This window comes from Hemitrygon akajei, chromosome 4, assembly GCF_048418815.1.
Source record: "Hemitrygon akajei chromosome 4, sHemAka1.3, whole genome shotgun sequence".
Classification (NCBI taxonomy): Eukaryota; Metazoa; Chordata; class Chondrichthyes; order Myliobatiformes; family Dasyatidae; genus Hemitrygon; species Hemitrygon akajei.
The window spans coordinates 189,347,882-189,369,612 of NC_133127.1; positions in this window are offsets into that span (position 1 = coordinate 189,347,882).

Genomic DNA, 21,731 nt, shown 5'->3' on the forward strand with positions numbered 1-21,731 from the left:
GTGCAGTGGGCAGGGGTTTAGGCTCTTGGATTATTGGGATCTCTTCTGGGGCAGGTACGTTAGAGGTGTTGGAGAGGGTTTAAACTAATTTGGCAGGGGGTTGGGAACCAGAGTGAAGGGACTCAGATAGGACAGATGGTAAAAAAGTAAAGATAGCGTGGAGTCAGACTGTCAGGAAGGGCAGACAGATGATAGGATAAAATTGTAACCAGCAAGGTGAGTATCAGTGCATTAGGGATGTGGAATCAAAAAAGATAGCAAATTACAGTACTCAAAGTGTTATATCTCAATGCACAGAGTATAAGAAATAAGATGGATGGTCTTGATGCACGAATAGAGATTATCAGGTATAATGTTGTGGCCATCACTGAATTGTGGCTGAAGGATAGTTGTAGTTGGGAGCTGAATGTCCAAGATTACACATTGTATCGGAGCTATAGGAAGGTAGGCGGTGGGGGTGGTATGACTCTGTTGAATCCTTGTGGGTTGAGTAAAGACCCTGACAGCAATAATATAGAGGCATGCCAACAGTAGCTGGCATATGGACCACAGATTACAAAGGAAAATATAAAAGGCATATTCAACAGGCAATGTTATAATAGTCATGGGAGATTTCAACATGCATGTTGATTCGGAAAATTAGGTTGGTAATACATCTTAAGAGAGCGAGTTTGTTGAATGCTTGCAAGACGGCTTTTTTGGACAGTTTGTCATTGAGCCTACTAGGGGATCAGCTATACTGGATTGGGGGTTATGTAACGAAGCAGAGGTGATTAGGAAGCTTAAGGTAAAAGAACCCTTAGGAGACAGTGATCACAATAAGATTGAGTTCAACTGGAAATTTGATAGGAAGAAAGAAAGTCTGGCGTGCTAGACTTTCAGTGGATTAAAGTCTACAGTGGCATGAAAGAGGAGCTGGACACAGTAAATTGGAGGGAGCTGCTGGCAAGGATGATAGTCAAGCAGCAATGAATTGAGTTTCTGGGAAAAATGAGGACAGTGAAGGATAGATGTATCCTAAAAACAAAGGAAATACTCAAGAGGCAAAATAGAACAACTGTGGCTGACAAGGGAAGTCAAAGCTAATCTAAAAACAAAAGAAATGGCATGCAAACAAACAAAGCAAAAATTAACAGGAAGGTAAGAGGATTGGGAAGCTTTAAAAAACCTACAGAGAGCAACCAAAAGAATCAGAAGGAGGGAAAAGATGAAATATGAAAACAATCTAGCAAACAATATTAAAGTGGATTGTAAAACCTTTCTCAAATAAGAAAAAAATAAAAGAGAAATGAGAGTGCATATAGGACCGTTAGACAAAGAGGCGGCAGAAATAATAACAGGGACAAGAGGTTGGCAGAGGAACTAAGTGAATATTTTGCAGCAGCCTTCACTGTGGAAGACACTAGCAGTGAGCCAGATGTTGAAGGATACAAGGGAAGAGTAGTGAGTGCAGTCACTATTACAAGAGAGAAGGCGCTCAAAAAGCCGAAAGACTTTTTGACTCAAAAAGCTCTGGAAGTCACCTAGATCAGGTGAACTGCACCCTGGGGTTCTGAAATTGGTAGCAGTAGAGATTGTGGAGGCATTAGAAATGATCTTTCAAAAATTTTTGGACTCTGGCATGATGTCAAAGGACCGGAAAATTGCAGATGTCACTCCACCCTTTAAGAAAGGAGGGCGGTAGCAGAAAGGAAATTATAGACCAGTTAGCCTGACCTCAGTGGTTGGGAAGATGTTGAATTCAATTGTTAAGGATGAGGTTATGGAGTACTTGCTGACACGGGTCAAGATAGGACAAAGTCAGCATGGGTTCCTTCAGGGAAAATCTTGCCTGATGAACCTGTTAAAATTCTTTGAGGAGATTACAAGTAGGATGGATAAAGAGGATGCAGTGGATGTTGTAAATTCGGATTTCAGAAGGCCTTTGACAAAGTTGCCATACATGAGGCTGCTTACCAAGTTGCTGGCATGGTTAGAGCATTGGCTGATCGGCAGGAGGCAGTGAATGGGAATAAAAAGATCCTTTTCTGATTGGCTGCCAGTGACTAAAATGTAGAAACATAGAAAACCTACAGCACAATATAGGCCCTTCAGTCACAATGCTCCAATGCTGTGTCGAACATGTACTTACTTTAGAAATTATCTAGGGTTTCCCCATGGCCCTCTAGTTTTCTAAGCTCTATGTACCTATCCAGGAGTCTCTTAAAAGACCCTATCGTATCTGCCTCCACCAATGTTGCCGGCAGCTCATTCCATGCACTCACCACTCTCTGAGAAAAAACTTACCCTGACATCTCCTCTGTACCTACTGCCAAGCACCTTAAAACTGTGCCCTCTCGTGTTAGCCATTTCAGCCCTGGGAAGAAGCCTCTGACTACCCACATGATCAATGCCTCTCATCATCTTGTACACCTCCATCAGGTCACCTCTCATCCTCTGTCGCTCCAAGGAGAAAAGGCCGAGTTCAATAAACCTATTCTTATAAGGCATGCTCCCCAAACCAGGCAACATCCTTGTAAATCTCCTCTGCACCCTTTCTATGGTTTCCACATCCTTCCTGTAGTGAGGTGACTAGAACTGAGCACAGTACTCCAAGTGGGGTCTGACCAGGGTCCTATATAGCTACAACGTTACCTCTTGGGTCTTGAACTCAATCCCATGGTTGATGAAGGCCAATGCACCGTATACATTCTATATATATGAAGGAGATAGAATTGTGATTACTATATCCAAAATGCTCTCCCACTGAAGGCCTGGCACTTGAACAGGTTCATTTCCCAATACCTGATAAAGTACAGCCTCTCTTCTTGTAGGCTTATCTACATATTTTGTCAGGAAACCTTCCTGAACACACCTAACAAACTCCACCCCATCTAAACCCCTCACTCTAAGGAGATGCCAATTAATATTTGGGAAATTAAAATCTCCCACCACAACAATCCTGTTATTATTACACCTTTCCAGAATCTGTCTCCCTATCTGCTCCTCGATGTCCCTGTTACTATTGGGTGGTCTATAAAATACACCCAGTAGAGTTATTGACCCCTTCCTGTTTCTAACTTCCACCCACAGAGACTAGGTAGACAATCCCTCCTTCACTTCCTCCTTTTCTGCAGCCATGACACTATCGCTGATCAGTAGTGCCATGACCCCACCTCATTTGCCTCCCTCCCTGTCCTTTCTGAAAGTTCTAAAGCCTGGCAATATCACTACTGCCTTCTTCTTCCTTTCCCTACCCTTCTGAGCTTCAGGGCCAGACTCTGTGCCAGAGGCATGGCCACTGTTGCTTCCCCCAGATAGGCCGCTACCCCCAACAGTACTCAAAGAGGAGTACATATTCATAAGGATGACAGCCACAGTGGTACTCTGTAGTCTTTCACTCTTGCCCTTCTCCCTCCTGACTGTTACCCACTTATCTGTCTCTTGAGGCCCCGGTGTGACTATTTGCCTATAGCTCCTCTCTATCACCTCCTCAGTTTCCCTGACCAGACGAACGTCATTGAGCTGCAGTTCCAGTCCCCTAACTTGGTCCCTAAGGAGCTACAGCTCGACACACATGGCTCAGATGTGACCTTCCGGGAGGCTGGGAGTCTCCCGGACTTCTTACGTCTGACACCCAGTACTCTGGCCTCACACACATACTTCCTGTTCCTATTCTTCACAGGTAACCTACCTCACTTCGACCCGTTATCACCGAAACCCCATTGAGCCAAAGCCCTCCTACTCTGACACCCTGTATTCCGTCACCCGCTCTATAAAACTCTTCGCATTGGTCTAACTCAAGGATGACCACAGAGGTGCGTGCGCTGCTGAGGACCCATGACTCCGCCTTCAGAGCAGGTGACATGGCAGCTTTAACAACAGCAAGGGCCAAACTGTCCCTAGCCATCAGAGGAGCAAAGCATGCACACACCCAGCGAATTTCCACAGCCACTTTCAAGACAGCGGCGACACGTGGCGCATGTGGAAGGGCATTCAGGACATCACCAACTACAGGACAACATCACCTGACTGTGCGGGTGATGCCTCCCTCCCAGATGCGCTGAACAACTTCTATGCTCGTTTTGAGGCGGAAAATGACGTTACGGTGAGGAAGTCCACCCCTCCTCCAAATGACCAGGTGCTGTGTCTCACCGTGGCTGATGTGAGGAGAACCCTGTGCAGGGTCAACCCACGGAAGGCTGCTGGACCAGATAACATTCCTGGTAGAGTGCTTAGAGGATGGGCAGACCAGCTAGCAGATGTTCTCACTGACATCTTCAACATCCCCCTGAGCAGCGCCACCATTCCAACGTGCTTCAAGGCCGCAACCATCGTCCCTGTGCTGAAGAAGTCTTCAGTGACTGGCATCAATGACTACCGTCCCGTTGCACTCACATCCATCATCATGAAGTGTTTCAAGAATCTCGTCATGAGGCATATCAAGACCCTGCTGCCCTCTTCACTGGACCCCTTGCAGTTCACGTACCGTCCCAACCCTTCAATAGACGACGCCATTGTCATCACCCTCCACCTGGCCCTAACCCACCTGGACAAAAAAGACACGTACATTTGAATGCTGTTCATAAACTTCAGTTCAGCATTCAACAAAATCATTCCTCAGAAACTTATTGGAAAGCTGAGCCTACTGTCCTGAACACCTCCCTCTGCAACTGGATCCTAGACTTCCTGACTGGGAGACCTCAGTCAGTCCGGATTGGTGGCAGCATCTCCAACACCATCACACTGAGCGCGGGGCCCCCCAGGGCTGTGTGCTCAGTCCACTGCTGTTCACTCTGCTGACCCATGACTGTGCTGCAACACACAGCTCGAACCACATCATCAAGTTCACTGTGGTGGGTCTCATCAGCAAGAACGATGAGTCAACATACAGAGAGGAGGTGCAGCACCAACAACCTGTCTCTGAATGTGAACAAGACAAAAGAGATGCTTGCTGACTTCAGGAGGGCACGGAGCGACCACTCTCCGCTGAACAACAGCTCCTGGGTAGAGATTGTTAAGAACACCAAATTTCTTGGTGTTCACCTGGCAGAGAATCTCACCTGGTCCCTCAATACCAGCTCCATAGCAAAGAAAGCCCAGCAGCACCTCTACTTTCTGCGAAGGCTGAGGAAAGTCCATCTCCCACCACCCATCCTCACCACATTCTACAGAGGTTGCATTAAGAGCATCCTGAGCAGCTGCATCACTGCTTGGTTCAGAAACTGCACCATCTCGGATCGCAAGACCCTGCAGCAGATAGTGAGGTCAGCTGAGAAGATCATTGGGGTCTCTCTTCCCACCATTACAGACATTTACACCACACGCTGCATCCGCAAAGCAAACAGCATTATGAAGTACCCCACGCACCCCTGATACAAACTCTTCTCCCTCCTGCCATCTGGGAAAAGGCACTGAAGCATTCAGGCTCTCACGACCAGACTATGTAACAGTTTCTTCCCCCAAGCCATTAGACTCCTCAATACCCAGAGCCTGGACTGACACCAACTTACTGCCCTCTACTGTGCCTATTGTCTTGTTTATTATTTATTGTAATGCCTGCACTGTTTTGTGCACTTTATGTAGTCCTGGGTAGGTCTGTAGTCTAGTGTAGTTTTTTCATTGTTGTTTTTATGTACAAACGTTTGTAGTTCAGTGTAGTTTTTGTATTGTTCCATGTAACACCATGGTCCTGAAAAACGTTGTCTCATTTTTACTATGTACTGTACCAGCAGTTATGGTCGAAATGACAATAAAAAGTGACTTGACTTGAACTCGCTGACTGATGATGTTCCGCAGAGGCTGGTGTTGGGACTGCTTTTTTATCCTATATATCAATTACTTAGGTGATGGAAAGGATGGCTTCATTGCTGAGTTTACAGATGATACAAAGATTGGTCGAGGGGCAGGTAGTTTTGATGAAACAGGAAAGCTGAAGAAAAACTTAGACAAATCAGGAGAACGAGCAAGAAATCAGCAAATACAATGTTGGAAAATGCATGGCTGTGCACTTTGGTAGTAGAAATAAATGTGTGGTCTATTTTCTAAATGGGAAGAAAATTCAAACATCTGAAATGCAAAGGGACTTGAGCGTCCTTGTGCAGAACATCCAAAAGGTTAATTTGCATTTTGACTTGTTGGTGAGAAAGGCAAATGCAATATTAGCTTTTATTTCAAGAGGTCTAAAATACAAGAGCAGGGATGTGATGCTGAGGCTTTATAAGGCCACTGGTGAGGCCTCATCTTGAGTATTGTGAACAGTTTTGTGCTCCTCATCTAATAAAAGATGTGCTGGCTTTGGAGAGGGTTCAGAGGTGGTTCACAAGGATGATTCCAGGAATGAAAGGGTTATCATACGAGGAACATTTAGTGGCTCTGGGTCTGTACTCGCTGAAATTCAGAAGGATGAGGGGAGATCTCATTGAAAACTTTCGAATGTTGAAAGGCCTAGATGGAGTAGATGTGGAAAGAATGTTTCCCATAGTGGGGGAGTCTCAGACAAGAGGACACAGCCTCAGGATAGAGGGGCAACCATTTCAAACAGAGGTACAGAGAAATTTCTTTAGCCAGAGGCGGTGAACTTGTGGAATTTGTTACCACGGGCAGCTGTGGAGGCTAGGTTGTTGGGTGTGTTTAGGACAGAGCTTAATGGGTTCTTGATTGGCTACGGCATCAGAGGTTACAGGAGAAGTTCTGGGAATGAGGCTGAGAAGGGTGAAAAAGGATCAGCCAGGATTGAATAGTGGAGTATACTAGATGGGCTAAATGGCATAATTCTGGTTTTATTGTCTTATGTTTCTAAGCCAGGAAAAAATGGCATATTTATATCCCAGGTAAGAATGGTAAGTTTCTAACCCAAGAAAGAATGGCATTATTCTAACCCTGAAGTTCATTTTAATCATAGAATAATACAGTTCAACTTCTCTGAAGATTGTCACATTGTCGTGATGGAAAGATTAATGAGTTCCTGAGATCCTGAGAGCAATTCTGTCTCGAGCTTAGCTCTTGTTAAGGTTGAAGGGGAAGTTCTAGACAAAGAGTATTTCAACCTAGACCTTAATGGTAGAGCTGGCAGAAGGTGACGACACATCACAATGGCAGTGAAGTTGGAGGAAGGCTGCAGCAGTGAAGGGTCCCCAGTCATCTTGTATTCCATACCACTAGTGTTATGATACATACCCAACTGCTCCATCCTCTGGGGTTTAGTCACTCCAATTCTCTGGAGTAGGGATAGTTGTCTCATTTGGATTCTTATCTAGTCTCATTAGTTTCTCATCTAGCATCTAGTCAAGAACCCTATTCTCATCTCAGACTCGAAATTGTGTCTCAATTCTAGTTTTGGATACTCTAGCACTTGGGTCATTGCCATCTCTTCTTGGCCTCTCTAAGGAAACCTATCCTAACATTGTGGATGTATCGATCTCGGATTGGCCTCTACAGCCACCTGAGGACCCATCAAGACAGCCAAATAGAAGAACATCATTCTCAATTTGAGTACCCATGAAAACCACCAAGCTCATCTTAGCAAGTCCCTGTTGTCCACATTTGACCCACATCCATCTAAATCGCTCCTATCCATGTCTGTTCATTTGTTATGTGTTGTATGACATGGGTGATCATGATCCTATGACCATGATTGTTCTTGGCAAAATTTTAAACTGATACTGTTTGCCATTGCCTTCTTCTGGGCATTGTCTTACAAAATAGGTGACCCCAGCCATTATCAATATTCTTCAGAGATTATCTACTTGGTGTCAGTGGTCGCATAACCAGAACTTGTGATACGCACCAGCTGCTCATACGACCATCCACCACCTGCTCCCATGGCTTCACGTGATCCTGATTGGGGGAGGGGGCTAAGAAAGTGCTACACCTTGCCCAAGGATGACCTTCAGGATAGTGGAGGAAAGGAGCACCTTAAACCTCCTTTGGTAGAGATGTATCTCAACCCCGCCATGTACCTGCCTGGATGTCTTTTAAATGCCCCTCATGATTCTATATGCTTCTACAGGATCATCTATCAGTCCCCTATTTTCCAAGCAACAAAGTTCTAGACTGCCCAACATCTCATTATAACACCGTTCAAAGTTCAAAGTAAATTTTGATTACAGAGTACATATATGTTACCACATACAAACCTGAGATTCAGTTTCCTGTGGGCATACATAGCATATGGAATAAGCTGACAGATGAAGGGGTGGGTGCGGATATATTACCAATGTTTAAAGGTACCTTGACAGGTACCTGGACAGGAAGGGTCTGGCCAAAGCACAGATAAATTGGATTAGCTTAGATGGGAATCTTGGAGAGCATAGGCCAGTTGTTCTGAAGGGACTGTGTCTGTGCCGTAGGATTCCATTATTGGAAATAATTCAGAAAATGTGTAGCTCGGGGAGCTGATGGTTGGGTTGAGTTGTTCCCCAATCTTGGCAATTTACTTGCAAAGATTTTGCTACCAAACGTGGAGGCATCATCAGTGCACTGTTGATGTCTCCTCGTATGGTGACGAAACGTTTGCAAGTAAATTGCCAAGATCAGAGAAAAACTCAATACAACCATGACTCTATTATTCTATGAGTGGCTTATTTCTTTGCTGGGAACAGGAGGCCATTATCTGCAAGTAAATGGAGCTAGGCAGCAGCCCAGGCTAGCAGAGACTCTATCACTCTATTACCTTGAAACTAGTTCCACTCAGTTTGCATTAGATTAGTTTCTTGTCACTTATACCAAGGGGCAATGAAACTTTTTGTTTGTGTGTAGCTCACAGAGCACACAGTGCACATGGGAACAATAAATACACAAAACAGCAGAATGGTGCAAAGATTGTCGTGGAAACTGAAATGTGCAGAAAGAAGTGCTGAAGGAGCAATAATGGAAGAGACAGAGTTTGAGAACGTGGCAACACCATCGGGAAAGGGGTGTGAAAGAGATGAGGGGTTCAGAAGCTTGATAGCAGTGGGGAAGATGTTTGCAAGTCTGGTCATCTGGGCTTCCAAGTTCCTGTAACTTCCCAGAAAGGAGAAGAGAGAAAAGTGAAGGGACAGGATGGCAGGCATCCATGATACTTCACGCTTTATTCAGCATTGTTATTGTTTTATTTAATGCACTGTGTAATGAATTGATGTGTATGAACAGTATGCAAGACAAACTTTACTCTGTATCTCAGAATTTAGAACATAGAACAGTACTGGACCTTTGACCTATGATGTTATGCCAACCCTTTTACGTACTCCAAGATCCATCTAACCCTTCTCTCCCACATTGTCCTCCATTTTTTTCATCTATATGCCTATCTAACAGTAATGTTATCTAATGTTAAATATACCTAATGTATTCGCCCCTACCATCACCCCTGGCAGGGTTCCATGCCCCTAACACTCTCTATGTAGAAAACCTACCTCTGACATCTTGTTCTATACTTTTCTCTAAATACCAGAAAGATATGTCCCATTCTATTAGTCACTTCTGCCCTGAGAAAATTTTTGGCACGTGGTACATGTATCTTGGTACATTGTGACAATAATAAACCAATACCAATACCACAAGTAAAAACATACAGCCCCTACCACTACTTTATATGTTTTAATACAGAACATGTCGTTCAGTTGTTAAGTCAAGTCCAGCTCTTCATGGCCTCATGGACTTCTGCACACCAAGCCTTCTTGTTGGAAACTGCCTCTCTAAGATCCCCCAAGGTCATATGCACATTGTCTGAGTAATATTATCTATCCATCGTAGCGTCAGTCGTTCTCTCCTTTTACCTTCTATTTTATCTAACATTAGAGTCTTCTCCAAGGAATCCTGTCCTCTCAAGATGTGGCCAAAATATTTGAGCCTCCTAGTGAGCAATCTGGCTGTATTTCTTCAAGTATTGACTTATTGGATCTTGCTGTCCAATGAATTTTTAACATTTTCCTCCAGCATCCAAGTTCAAAGGTGTCGAATCTTTTGTATTCAGCCTTACTAATAGTCCAGCTCTCACAACCATATATCACAATTGGAAATACTATAGACTTGACTATACAGATCTTTGTAGACAATGTCTTTGCTCTCCAGTATTTTATCTAAATTTGCCATTGCTGCCCTCCCCAGAAGTAAGCACCATTTAATTTCATGGCTGCAGTTACCATCTACAGAAATCTTTGAACCGAGGAAGACAAAATCTGTCACTACTTCCACTTCCTTTCCATTTATTACCACGGAGTTAATGGGGCTGGTCAACATAATCTTGGTTTTCTTAATATTGAGCAGCAAGGCAGCTTTTGCACTTTCTTCTTTCACTTTGATTAGAAGCTTCCTCAGATCCTCCTCACCTTCAGCAATTAGAGTGGTATCATCTGCATATCTGAGGTTGTTCATATTTCGTCTGGCAATTTTGATTCCAACATTTGAGTCCTCTAGACCAGCATTCCTCATGTTGGGTTTAGCATATAGATTAAATAAGCAGGGTGACAGTATGCAGCCTTGTTGTACTCCCTTCCCAATCTTGAACCAGTTTGTTGTTCCATGTTCAGTTCTAACTGTTGCTTCTTGATCTTCATACAAGTTTCTCATAAGGCAAATCAGGTGCCCAGGTATCCCCATTTCTTTAAGGATTTGCCATAGTTTATTATGGTCCACACTGTCAAAAGCTTTAGAGAAGTCAATAAAACATACTTATCTAGAATTCCTTTGATTTCTCCATTATCCAGCGTAGGTTAGCAATTTGGTCTTTGGTGACTCTGCCTCTTCTAAAACCAGCTTGTACATCTGGCATTTCTCGTTCCACGTATTGCTGGAGTCTTGCTTGCACGATCTTTAGCATTGCCTTACTAGCATGTGAAATTAGTGAAATTGTTCAGTAATTTGAATATTCCTTTACATTTCCCTTCTTGGGAACTGATCTTTTCCAGTCTAAAGGCCATTGTTGGGTTTTCCAGATCTGCTGACAAGTTGCATGCAAAACTTTTACAGCACCACCTTTTGAAGTTTTATACAATTCAACAGGACTCCTGTCACATCCTGCAGCCTTATTATCGGCAATGCTTTCTATCGCCCATTCGAACTTCACTTTCCAGAATGTCCGGCTCTAGATCGATGAGGGAGTCATTACAGGTGCCTTCGCTGTTGGGATCTTTCCTGAAATATTCTTCTGTGTGTTCCTGCCATCAGTTTTTGATGTCTTCTACTTCAAAGCTCAAGCAGATAGCAAGGAAAGATAAGGAAACACACTTAAAGAGGCGATTCAAAGAAGCTGAAGGGGCCAACAGAATTGGGAAAGCAAGAGATCTGTTCAAGAAGATTATAGAAACCAAAGGAACAGCTTATGCAAAAATGAGTATAGTAAAAGAATATAGAACATAGAACATAGTATAATACAGTTTAGGAACAGGCCCTTCAGCCCACAATGTTGTGCTGAACCAATTCAATTAGTAATCAAATGGCAACTAAACTAATCTCTTCTGCCTACACAATGTCCATATCCTTCCATTTTCCTCACATTCATGTGCTGATCTAACTGTGTCCCTAATGTTTCTACCTCTATTAACACCCCTGATGGAGCATTCCAGGCACCCACCAGTCCCTGTGTACAAAACCTGCTCCTCACATCTCCTTTGAAATTAACACCTCTCATCTCAACGGCATGACCTCTTGTACTAGAGTCTACTAATTAGGCATTTCAACCCTTTTGGAAAAAAGGTATTTCCGTCCAGTCTACCTCTCATAAACTAATAAACCTCCATGAGATCTCCCCTCAGCCTGCACCGCTCTAGAGAAAACTCTGGTTAGGCCACATCTGGAGTCTGCATACAGCCCCAGTTGCCCACTATCAGAAGGATGTGGAGGCTTTGCAGAGGGTGCAAACGAGGTTTACCAGGATGCTGCCTGGTTTGGAGGGCATGTGCTACCACAAAAGGTTGGATAAACTTGAGTTGTTTTTTTTCTGCAGTGGCGGAAGCTGAGGGAAGATCAGATAGAGGTTTATAAGATTTTAAGAGGCATAGAGTAGACAGGGAACATCTGTTTCCCAGGGTGGAAATGTCTAATACCAGAGGGTATGCATTGATGGTGAGAGGGGATAGGTTCAAAGGGAATGTGAGGGGTAAGTTATTTTACTCAGACAGCGGTGAATGCCTGGAATGCACTGCCTGGTAGGGTGGTAGAGGCAAATACATTAGAGGCTTTTAAGAGACATTTAAATAGGCACATAGATGTCGGGAAGATGGAGGGATATGGACATTGTATCGGTAGGAGGGATTAGTGTTTGGATAATTTTGATTTGCTTTTTAGCTGGCTTGGCACAACATTGTGAGCTGAAGAGCCTGTTCCTGTGCTGTACTCTTCTATGTGTAAAACAAGTTTAGCTTTTTCAAGGCTAGCACAAGCTCAATGGACCGAGTGGCCTCTTTCCTTGCACGGCACAAGCGATCATTAAATGCAGGTTTCATGGGACCACTTTCTGTGAGGGGGAAGAAAGGCATTCTTCATCTGACGGCTGCTTCATGGCTAAAAGAAAAATCACAGCAGTGAGCGAATTGAAGCCTTGCTCCTGATCTAAGCCATCAATGGTTCACTGAAGTGAGATGGAATCAAATGCCAGTGTGGCGTTTCATCCATTGATAGTGTCTTCATGTCAGCGCTGTCTATTGTGAGGCAAATTTTCTGGAGAAGAGGCATATAATCAAATGATACATCACCGACAGAATCCTGCACTGTTCCAAAGCAACTAATACAGTTATTGGTGTGTTGAGACATGCATCACTGGTCCAGTAGGAGCCAAACAAAACATCATATTTCAGCAGAGATACTGCTGAGTTTTATTTGATTTAAGATGTCAAAACACCTCACTATTCATTTGCTTTTTCTCTCTGCCCATGAGCACGTTAGCAATGAGTACTGATAAACACTTACCGTATTAACGGGTATAGGGGCTACCATCTCCTCAACACGTGCAGAATCAGATCAGAATGAAATCAAATTCTGGTTTATTATCACTGACTTACAGTACTGTGCAGAAGTCTTAGTCGCCTGATGCCGGTGGCTGGAGGTGGGGACGTCGTAAGCGGTGTGCGAGGAAGCGGAAGCGAGGCGAGCGGGCAGGAGTCCGTACCAGGGAAAAAGCAAGCCCTAGCCGGCTGCTCTCCCATCCATTCTGCTCTCCGATGGACATTAAATTGGACTACATCTGTGGCAACAAAATACTCGGCGGGAGTACAGAAACCGACAGAATCCCGGACACTGCCATTCAGCTGTTTATTTAAGTAACAGATTTTCCCCCAAGCCATCGGACTACCAACTTACTGCCCTCTGCTGTGTCTATTGTCTTGTTTATTATTTATTGTAATGCCTGCACCGTTCTGTTTACTTTATGCAGCCCTGGGTAGGATCTGCAGTCTAGTGTAGTTTTTGTGTTGGTTTACATAGTTCAGTGTAGATTTTGTATTGTTCAGGTAGCACCATGGTCCTGAAAAACATTGTCTCGTTTTTACTGTGTACTGTACCAGCAGTTATGGTCGAAATGACATAAAAAGTGACTTGACTTGATAAGACTTTTGCACAGTGTTGTATTTGTCAATGTGGGGCAGAGATTGAGTTCGTAATTCTGGTGGGAGCAAAGGGTGTTGGGAATGGTGAGGGTGGAGCTCCGTGGGAGGGGTGTGGGACAGGCGGCACAGAAGGAGTGCCAGGGCAGCAAGATGGCGTGGGTGCAGACACACCCAGCCCTGAGAGACCAGGCAGGGTCATTTGATTCCAAACAACTGGTTTATCGATCATTACAGAATGAATCTCTGTTGGTTCCTGCTCCCTCCCCTTCCCCTTTTCCCAACCATGATTCCTTTTTCCCCGCTTCCTTCCCACTCTCAGTCCACAATAGAGGCCCACATCAGAATCAGGTTTATCATCACTCAAATATGTCATGAAATCTGTTTTTTTTTGTGGCAGCTGTGCAATGCAAAGACATAAAAGCATGATAAATTGTAAAATAAATACGTAGTGCAACAGGATGGAATAATGGGAGTAGGCAGTTTAAATAGCTTGGCAAGGACTAGATGGACCATAGGGCCCATTTCTGTGCTGTACTTTTCTATGACTCTAATGAGGCAGTGTTCATAAGTTCATGGACCATTCAGAAATCTGAAGACAAAGCCGTTTCTGAATCTGAATCATAGAGTATGGATTTTCAGGCTCCTGTACTTCCTCCCTGATGGTAGTAATGAGAAGAGGGCATGTCCCGGATTGTGAGAGTTTTCTATGATGGTTAACGACTTCTTGAGGCACCGCCTCTTGGAGATGTCATCGGTGGTGGGAAGCTCATTCCAGTGATCAAGCTGGCTGAGTCTACAACCTGATGCCTTCTGAAGACCTACTCATTGGGCACGCCATGCCAAACTCTTATTCCACAGTCAGAACACTCCCCACTGTACATCTATTGAAATCTGTCATCTTTGATGACACAGCAAATCTTCTCAAGCTCCAAACAGAGTAGAGCCACTGGAGCACTTTCGCTGTGATCGCATCCATACTCATTTATTGAGATACAGCGTGGAAAAGGCTCTTCTGACATTTTGAACTGTGCTGATCAGCAATCCCTCAATTTAATCCTAGCCTAATCACAAGACAATTTATAATGCTCAATTCACCTACAAACCTATTTGTGCTGTGGGAGGAAACAGGGACACCCAGAGGAAACTACAGTGGTCATAGGGAGAACATACTGAGTCCTTACAGGCAGTGGTAGGAATTGAACCTGGGTCACCGGCACTGGCATTTTGCTATCCAGTATGTGTTGGGCCCAGGACAGGTACCCTGCGACGCTGACATCCAAGAGCATGAAGTTGTTCCCTCTTTCCACCACTGACCCCTCAATGAGGACAGGTGTGTCTTCTCCTACTAACCAAACTGAAGACAGTCAGAAAACTGGATGCAAGGTATCTTCAGGTTAGAGGCGCGTTGTTACAGAAAGGATCACTTCCCAGCTCTCTACTTTGTCCCGCCCCCCACTTCTTATCCCCCCTCGACCATCCCATGTTACTTCACTCCTGATGAAGGGTTTTGGCCCGAAACATCGTTATTACCTCCTCCCATAGATGCTGTCTGGCCTGCTGAGTTCTGCCAGCATTTTGTGTTTTCCATCCTCGTCCTACTCCCCTCTGCCTTCCTGCCCCCTCCTCTCCATCAATCTCCACCTATTACTTTGTATTTTCAGTCTCCTAACTCCTCTACCCATACCCCTCCCCACCAAGGCCAGCTCCATCTGCCCATCGACCCCTGCCTCACCTAGTTCCACCTCTAGCACCATAGAGGACACCCAATCTGGATACATCATGCCTTGTATGGGAGCTATGTATCTATTTTCTGTCTGTATTGTATTTTGTGGTGTGTTTTTACGGTATTTTGTCACGTGGGTTGAGGCATGGCAGAAGCGAATGAATATAGTTACGTATTCGTACTTTGTCCTTAGTTTAGTTTAGTCCAGTGGAGAGGGGATGAGCCATGGGGAATCATATTTTTTCGTTTGACTTCTAATTTTGTATGACCACTAACTTCAGTACTTTGCTAATTGGAATTCTTAGATATGCTAATTATGCCATTATACCACTTAATATCACTAATCTTGCGACTAGACTGCCAATTGGACCACAATGTAGCTGATTTAGTTTTGTCAGTTTTTTTAAATCGCTGTGAGACCATTTGTCTTTGCTGGTTTCGTAATATAGAATCAATCATACCTCTTTTGATTTGGGACTTTGTTATTTGGAAGTAGGTCATACAGTGTTGATTACCATGGCTTAGTCCCTCTGCAGTTTTGGTTTGTTTTCAACAAAGGGGAAGCAAATTAATTTGAGGTTGGTTCTCACTGTGTAAAAAAGAGCATCTGGATAAATACTGAAAGTACCAATACATAGAAATCACTGGATCAAGTGTGTTGGTAAATAGGATTAGTGTAAGTGGGTTCCTGATAGACTGGCCCAAAAAAGTACCTTCTTCTCTGAGATTAGAGGGAGAGTGAAAGATTATTTGTCACATGTACATCAAAACATACAGTGAAATGCATCGTTTATGTCAAATCAAACCAGCAAGGACTGCACTGGACAGGCTGCAAGTGTCGCCACTCTCCAATGGTATTGTTAAGTTAAAGCTTTGCAGGTGGTACAATAGCATGGTGGTTTACCGGCTGGTGGACTGGGATTTGAATCCTGCCGCTTTTCGTCAGGTGTTTGTACATTCTCCCCGTGACCACGTGGTTTCCTCCAAGTGCTTCTATCCCAAAGATGCATGGGTTAGGATTAGTGAGTTGTTGGCATGCTATGTTGGTGCCAGAAGCATGGCAGTGCTTGCCGTTTGACCCAAGACAATCCTCGCTAATTGGATAAACAACGTATTTCACCGAATATTTCAAACTTTCAAAGTTCAAAAGTTCAAAGTTTAAAGTAAATTCATTATCAAAGTAACACTTGCAGACTGCTAGAGGAACTCAGCAAGTCAGGCAGGATCTGTGGAAAAGGGTCTAAGTTTTGACCCAAGACCCTTCTTCAGTCCTCACAATTCAACGCAAATAAATTGGCGACGTTTTCTACATTCCTTGTAACTCGTCCAAATGCTGCTTCTGGCCCAATCACTTGGGTCTCGGCCCAAAATGTCAACTGTTCACTCTTTTCCATGAACGCTGCTTGATTTTGTGTGTGTTGTTTTGGATTTCCAACATCTGCAGACTTTCTTTTGTTTATTAACAAGCTACATATATGTCATCATATACAACCCTGAGATTCATTTTCTTGTGGGCTGTAAAATAATAGCCAATAATGAACGACCACCTGACTAGAGTGTTCAGAGTGCAGAAGACAACAAACTGTGCAAATACAAGGGAAGAAATAATAATAATAAAGTATTAATAATAATAATAAGCAACTAATATCAGAATGTGAGATGACGAGTCCTTGAAATTGAGTCCATAGTTTGTGGGAACATATCAATCTGGGGCGGGGAAGTTATCCCATTAAGTTTAAGAGCCTGATGGATGAGGGACAATGACTGTTTGTGAACCTGTTGGTGTGAGTCCTGAGGCTCCTGTATCATCTTCCTGATGGCAGCTGTGAGAAGAGAGCTGGATCCTGGGTGCTGGATGCCCCTCCTGATGGATAATGCTTTCCTGTGATAATTGTTTCATTCAGATTTGCTCAATGGTGTACGTGTGACAAATAAAGTCAATCTTTATCTTTTTTATCTTTATCTTTAAGCTAGTTATCTTTAACCTATTTGTTCTCAGAGACTCTGATCAATGGTAGGCACAAAGTGAAAGGATGTTTTTTCTTTTTCTTCCCTTCTTTACTGTTTTGGCCTTAGCCCTTGCAATTCAACACAAATAAATTGGCGACGTTCTCTACATTCCTTGTAACTTATCCAGGTGCTGCCTCCAACCCAATTACTCCACAGAAAGCATTAATGGCCACAGAATGATTACAATCATACAGAGTTATGAATCTAACTGATTGAATACGGTGATGATTTCTGCAATTGCAGCTTGTCCCACTCGGCTCAAAGACAGTTTCTGTCTCCCTGTTGCAAGACTATTGAATGGTCCCTGGTGTGATAATACGGACTATTGACCTCACAATCATGTCCTTGTATCTTATTGCCTGCTTGCATTGCGGTTTTTCTGTAACTGTGATCAATATAGTCTGCATTCAGTTATTGTTTACCCCCTACATCGATGAACAGAAGTGATGAAATGACCTGTATGGTTAGCGGTTTCACGGTACCTCAGTACTGCGGTAATGGTATGGGTGGTGGGGGGGAGGCTACTGTTCAAGATCAAAGTAGGCTGCAGTGACTTGTAAAATCAGTCAGCTCCATCTTGGACACTAGCCTCTGCAGTACGCAGGACATCTTCAAGGAGAGGGTCCTCAAAAAGGCAGTGTCCCTCATTAACGACCCCCATCACCCAGAACGTGCCCTCTTCTTGTTGTTACCATCAGAAAGAAGGTACAGAGCCTGAAGTCACATACTCAGTCATTCAGAAATAGCTTCTTATGCTCTGCCATCTGATTTTTGAATGGACATTGAACCCATGAGCACTACCTCACTACTTTATATTTTACTTTAATTATTTATTGATTTATTTTCATTTTGTTTGCACTACTTATTTAATTTAACTATTTAATATATACATGTACCTACTGTAATGTACTCACTGCTTTCTTCTCTATATAATGATGCGTTCCAGTGCACTGCTGATGCAAAGTTAACAATTTTCACGACATGTGCCAGTAGCATTAAACCTGATTCTGATTATGTGACAATGATTTACCAAAAACCTATCTGACTTTATATTTATATAGCTTATTTTAACATGTAGGAATAACAATAATTCTTCCCCTCACCATTAGATTCCTGAAAGGATATAGAACCCATGAAGACTACCTCACTACTCTTTTTTTCTTAATTTATTTTTTAATACAACACTGTGCAAAGATCTTAGGCACGTATACTAATAGCTAGGGTGCCTAAGACTTTTGCACAGTACTGTAGTAATTTTATGTTTTGCACTATGCTGCTGTCACAAAAACAAAACAAATTTCATGACATAGACAGTTAGAGTGATGATAAACCTGATTCTGATATGGGTCTCCATTGTGGACTGAGAGTGGGAAGGGGGCAGGGTGAGGGGAGTCATGGTTGAGAAAAGAGGAAGGGAGCAGAAAGCACCAGAGAGACATTCTGTAATGATCAATAAACCAATTGTTTGGAATCAAATGACCTTGCCTGGTGTCTCAGGGCTGGGTGTGTCTGCATCTGCACCATCCTCCCACCCATGGCACTTTATCCTCGCCATTCCCAACATCCTTTGCTCCCGCCAGATTTACAAACTCATTCTTCGCTTCACATTGATAAATACAGTACTGTGCCAAAGTGTTAGGCACCATGGCTATATACAGTATATGTACCTAAGACTTTTGCACAATAAGACTTTTTGACATGTACAGACATGTGAATTTATAAGTCTAATGCCTTGTAGAAAGAAGTTGTCCCGTCGCCTGTTTGTCCTGGCTTTAATACTGTGGAACCATTTGCCAGGCAGAAGCAACTGAAAGTTTACAGTTTGGGTGACTGGTATCCCCAGTGATCTTCTAGGCCTTCTTTACGCACCTGCTGCTATAAATATCCTCAATGGAAGGAAGTTTGCATCCACAGATGTGCTGAGCTGTCCGTACCACTCTCTGCAGTTCCCGTGCCAGGCGGTGATACAGCCTGTTAGGAAGGTCTTGAGGACTTGGGGGCTCATGCCAAACCTCTTCAGTTGCCTGAGGTGGTAGAGATGCTGTTGTGTCAGATGTAATCAAAACATAGATTGAAACATGTTATGTGCATCAAATCAAATCAGTGTGGATTGCGCTGGGCAACCCACATGTGTCGACACACTTCTGGCACCAATGTAGCATGCACATATCCCACTAGGACAGCAGAGCTGACCATGGCAGAATGGGAAGGAGGAGGGGATCCAGAGGGAGGTGATAGGCAGGTGAGAAGAGGTAAGAGGCCAAAGTGGGGAAGAGAAGAAGAGGGGAGGGGGAGGGAATTTTTTTACCATGAAAAATTGAGGTCCATGCATCAGTTTAGAGGCTACGCAGATGGAATATAAGGTGTTGCTCCTCCATCATGAGAATTGCCTCCTCTTGGTACAAGACAAGTTCCACTGGGAAATTTTGCTTTTGGTGGAGGAAGCGAAGGTGCTTGACAAAGTGATCCCCAAATTTATGTCGGATCTCACCAATGTAGAGGAGGATGCAATGGGAGCACCACATGCAATAGACCGCTCCAGCAGATTTGCAAGCGAAGTTTTGCCTCTGAAGTGGAGGTGAGGAAGACCCTTACTTTTTAATAGCCTACTAAAAAGTATTAAAAACAGATTAAAGAGATTCACCAGATGCTAGAAATCATGCAAAATGATTTTTTTTTAAACTCAGCAAGTCAGACAACATCTATGAAGAGGAATAAACGGGTAACATTTCAGGCCAAAACCCTTCATCATGACTAGAAAGGAAGGGGGAGAAAGCCAGAATAAGAAGATGGGGGAAGGGGGGTGAGGGAAGGGGAGATGCTAGGACATTGTATCTAGATGAGCACATGTTCAAAGAATGGAGAGCAGCAGAGATCACAGAGAGGGAGCATTGCGAGAGGGTCTCTCTGTACTCCCATCATAGAGGGGGAGGAGTGAGAGAGGGTCTCTCTGTACTCCCATCATAGAGGGGGAGGTAGTGAGAGAGGGCCTCTCTGTACTCCCATCATAGAGGGGGAGGAGTGAGAGAGGGTCTCTCTGTACTCCCATCATAGAGGGGGAGGAGTGAGAGAGGGTCTCGCTGAACTCCCATCATAGAGGGGGAGGAGTGAGAGAGGGTCTTGCTGAACTCCCATCATAGAGGGGGAGCAGTGAGAGAGGGTCTCTCTGAACTCCCATCATAGAGGGGGAGCAGTGAGAGAGGGTCTCTCTGAACTCCCAACATAGAGGGGGAGGAGTGAGAGAGGGTCTCTCTGTACTCCCATCATAGAGGGGGAGGAGTGAGAGAGGGTCTCTCTGATCTCCCAACATAGAGGGGGAGGAGTGAGAGAGGGTCTCTCTGAACTCCCATCATAGAGGGGGAGGAGTGAGAGGGTGTCTCTCTGTACTCCCATCATAAAGGGGGAGGAGTGAGAGGGGTCTCACAGATCAGAACCATCAAGTTCAAGTTCAAGTTTATTGTCATCTGGCCGTACAGTTATACAACCAAATAAAATATCATGTTCCTCCCTACCGTAGTACACCCACAAAACATATATCACACACAACACATAAAACAAAAATATTACCATTATTAAGTTAATAAATATAATACAAAATGCATATGAAGTGCACAGCACAGGTAAACAGTAAGCAGTACAGTAAACAGCTCGTTGTCCTAGCGACAAGATTTCAGTTGTGGCAAAGTATTTATTAGTCTCACAGAGTGAAGGAAGACGTTGTTACCCAGTCTGCCAGTTGTAGTCCTGATGCTCATGCATCTCTTTCTTGATGGTAGTAGGGCAAAAAGATTAAGAGTAGTTTATGCAATCAGTAATTTGCGTTACGCTTTGAAAATTTTACGTTCATGTCATGTCTTTGTGACAATTGCTTGCACTTGCTGAAGTACCTTTGGTACTCGCCTGCCCTCAGCCCAGCCAGAACCACAAGAGAGTCCTTCTTGCTTTTCCCCACACCAGTCTGCCCGTGCAATAGCAGAATCACTGACCAAAACGATTTTGGGATAAGCTTCACCTAAGAGGAAAATAGCCTCGCACCACTGACAAAAAATGTGATCAAAGTCACAAAAGTAGAGGCTGATTACGACTGATTAAAACAAAATATTTTTCCAAAGACTGATGACTCTTAACAGGTTTTTTTTCTACTCAAGTTTTGAAATGATGTCGGAGGTGTGTGTAGTCACATTTTGTCAGTGACATCCATTTTGACAGAGCTTTGTGACTACACCAGCAAACCCTGTTCTCTGTCTCGGCAGTCCTTTAACAGTGCTCATTTCTATTTCCGAGGGAGCTGTGATTATACACATCTTCCAGCCAAACACTGGACTGCCTTGCTAAAGGCTGAACACGTAGAGAAAGCAGTGAATAAAGTTGTAACTTGTGACAGCTGTATGATTGTGGGGCAATAGCATTTCGAGATTGTTTCAAAAAATAAAGCAAAGGAAACTGAAGAAGCACGGGGTTGTGTAGGTCAGTTAAATAAACTGTACAAGGAG